Here is a 3,315-nt window from a genome sequence, read left to right as displayed (position 1 = left end):
GTTCGCTACCCGATTTCAATAGTTTCCTTGATTTGAAATCAATCCAATATCCTTTCGAGAATCTAGAGTGATATCAACAACCTCCTAGTTGAAGTACAGACGAGGAAGCAGCCTATTAGTTTCAGTCCAGTCCAGGAAAGGAGCGGAGCCTATTGATATAGCTTAGTAGAGCTTCGCCATGATAGCAGTTTGTTTTAACAAGTAGTAGGAATGTGTGTTGATGTGCCAAATCTCCTCGTGCTCCTTCCGGATAATCCGAAATCTAGGGGTAAAGGAAAGATCAAGGTTTTCTCCTTGATCAATCGACTTGCCTGCTTCCTTTCATCTGGCCAACGGTTCCTGTATCATTAGCTAGATTTGTTATGTCAACCTCAGAGACAGATGCTTAATTAAGAAGAAGGTATCCCGAGGGGAACATGTCAAGTATCCGCCTGGCATCGAACTCTATTTTCTGTATGTTAATGAAAGGTTTAGACTAAAGCGGGGTAGAGGAATTGGTCAACTCATCAGGCTCATGACCTGAAGACTGCAGGTTCGAATCCTGTCCCCGCCTAATCACGTGTACGATTCAATGAAATAGCTATTTGGAGTCCACTGATGATTTGCTAATTGTTTTATGATCCTTGACTAGCTATATAGACCCTAGGAACTTGCATGTGCTATTACTGCTGTATAAAGGAAAGGTGGCTCACGTTACCACTCTCCCCTATTCCTACAGGAAGGAAGAGTCCATCAAATGAAAGTCGCTACCAGTTTCCTATTTTGGATGAATACCATCGCACCATTTTACCTCGAAGTAACGAGTACTCAAGGAATCCTCTTGAATTCCAGTCATGATGATCAGGTACCCGGAGTACATCACCCTCATCAGGAAGAAAAGAGAGAGAAGTGGAGTAAAATGGATTCAAATGCCGCATTGCAAGTGAACAAAAGAAACCAGTGGAAATAGAAAGAGAATGAACAAGTGTATCAATTCATGAGTTAAGGAATACTATTGGGAAGATTGGGTGACTAATATCCTGAGAAAACGATCTCTTGCTTCCCTTGAAACATGCTGAGAGGACCATTTCGATTAGTGAGAAGCTCAGTTCATGGGTCATGACGACAGATCATATCGTGTACCAGTGCACTGTTCTTTATAGATCTATGTTCAGTGAACAAGAATGTAGTGAGGGGTGCTACTTTAGTGTTATTCCTAGACTGATGAAGTGAAGACTTTAGGCCTCGCTAATAGTGGACCAACTGAGAATGTTTGTTTCTCTTTTCTGTAGATATCTCAACATTCCTTGAAAGCCTTATGAATGGTGGCGAGGATGTGGAAGAGCTAGTCATATAGTCCTTTAAGCTTGATTCCTTTTATCGGTTAGCAAGGATTTTGAAGCTTGAGTACTTTGAAGAGCATTTAAGAACAGCTCATAAGCAATTCCAAGTGGCAGAGATGACTCGAGGGACCTCGTCAGATAAGAATATCCTATGGTAAATGTGGTACCTGGTCCAGTCAACTTGGAAGTAGAAACTGACCACTAGTGGGTGTCAATTAAAAAGTCACTCTGTGGCTAACGCTTCTACTGCTATCAGCAGGGCTTAGTCTCTCGTGGTTCATTTCCACCGGAGAGCATCTGTTTGAATAATTAGCGTATATAGTTGATCACTCTAATGACAACGGATTCGATTCGCAAATTTCTCGTGATTGACCGAAGGAAAGGTTAGCGACTGCTCTCCCTACGGAATCTCCAGTAGAGCCATTGCATAGCTGGCAGACACGATGGGCTCAGGGTTTCGACTGCTGTTCATTCCGATCTTAGGTCTCGCTCAGCGAATTCAGAAGGGTTGGGTCCTTTGTCAATGACTTACTTTCCTAGTAGCAGAGATGCAAGAATAACTACTTTCTTCTGCTAGGCGTTTCTTTGTTGCCAGCTGAGAAATAATACTCGTTTTTATCGGATGAGGGGGAGTGTCTTTGTTTGTTCAACGTGCAGATCCGGGAGGAAGGGGCAAGACTTGTTGTTCGGGCAGTCTAGTTTTGTTTTTGTTTGGTGCCAGTGTCCCAGTGAAGGAAGTAGGGCTTGCTGTTCCAACAACCGCTCTCCTCTCTCTCCGCTCCCTGATGTCTTCTCTTTGTCTTCGGTATTTTTATTTTTGAGGATTCAGATTCACTCATAACTATAAGAAGAGTGTGGGATTAAATGGGGTTATGCTTTAGAGACGGCCGCATTCACGTTAAATAGGGCACCATCAAAATCCGTTGAAACGGCGCCTTATGAACTGTGGTTTGGCAAGAAACCAAAGTTGTCGTTTCTTAAAGTTTGGGGCTGCGATGCTTATGTGAAAAAGCTTCAACCTGATAAGCTTGAACCCAAATCAGAGAAATGTGTCTTCATAGGATACCCAAAGGAGACTGTTGGGTACACCTTCTATCACATATCCGAAGGCAAGACTTTTGTTGCTAAATTCAGAATCTTTCTGGAGAAGGAGTTTCTCTCGAAATAAGTGAGTGGGAGGAAAGTAGAACTTGATGAGGTAATTGTACCTACTCCCTTATTGGAAAGTAGTTCATCGCAGAAACTAGTTTCTGCGACGCCTACACCAATTAGTGAGGAAGTTAATGATGATGATCCTGGAACTTCAGATCAAGTTGTTACTGAACCTCGTAGGTCAACCAGAGTAAGATCCGCACCAGAGTGGTACGGTAATCCTGTTCTGGAGGTTATGCTACTAGACCATGACGAACCTACGAACTATGAAGAAGCGATGGTGAGCCCAGATTCCGCGAAATGGCTTGAGGCCATGAAATCTGATATGGGATCCATGTATGAGAACAAACTGTGGACTTTGGTTGACTTGCCCGATGATCGGCAAGCAATTGAGAATAAATGGATCTTCAAGAAGAAGACTAATGCTGACAATAATGTTACTGTCTATAAAGCTCGACTTGTTGCAAAAGGTTTTCGACAAGTTCAAGGAATTGACTACGATGAGACCTTCTCACCCGTAGCGATGCTTAAGTCTGTCTGAATCATGTTAGCAATTGCCGCATTTTATGATTTTGAAATTTGGCAAATGGATGTCAAAACTGCATTCCTAAATGGATTTCTGGAAGAAGAGTTGTATATGATGCAACCGGAAGGTTTTGTCGATCCAAAGGGAGCTAACAAAGTGTGCAAGCTCCATCGATCTATTTATGGACTGGTGCAAGCCTCTCGGAGTTGGAATAAACGCTTTGATAGTGTGATCAAAGCATTTGGTTTTGTACAGACTTTTGGAGAAGCCTGTATTTACAAGAAAGTGAGTGGGAGCTCTGTAGCATTTCTAATA

The 3,315-nt window shown here is 42.6% G+C and overlaps 1 non-coding gene across 1 annotated transcript; it reads left to right on the top strand.

Moving 5' to 3' along the window:
- Positions 1 to 479: 479 nt before the first annotated feature.
- Positions 480 to 553, top strand: TRNAM-CAU (transfer RNA methionine (anticodon CAU)). Its single transcript has one exon. It is a non-coding gene; the product is annotated as a tRNA-Met (tRNA).
- The last annotated feature ends 2,762 nt before the right edge of the window (positions 554 to 3,315 follow it).

This window comes from Aegilops tauschii, chromosome 4, assembly GCF_002575655.3.
Source record: "Aegilops tauschii subsp. strangulata cultivar AL8/78 chromosome 4, Aet v6.0, whole genome shotgun sequence".
NCBI lineage: Eukaryota > Viridiplantae > Streptophyta > Magnoliopsida > Poales > Poaceae > Aegilops > Aegilops tauschii.
Note: the sequence above shows the minus strand (reverse complement) of the source record. Positions and strands in the feature narration are given on the sequence as shown.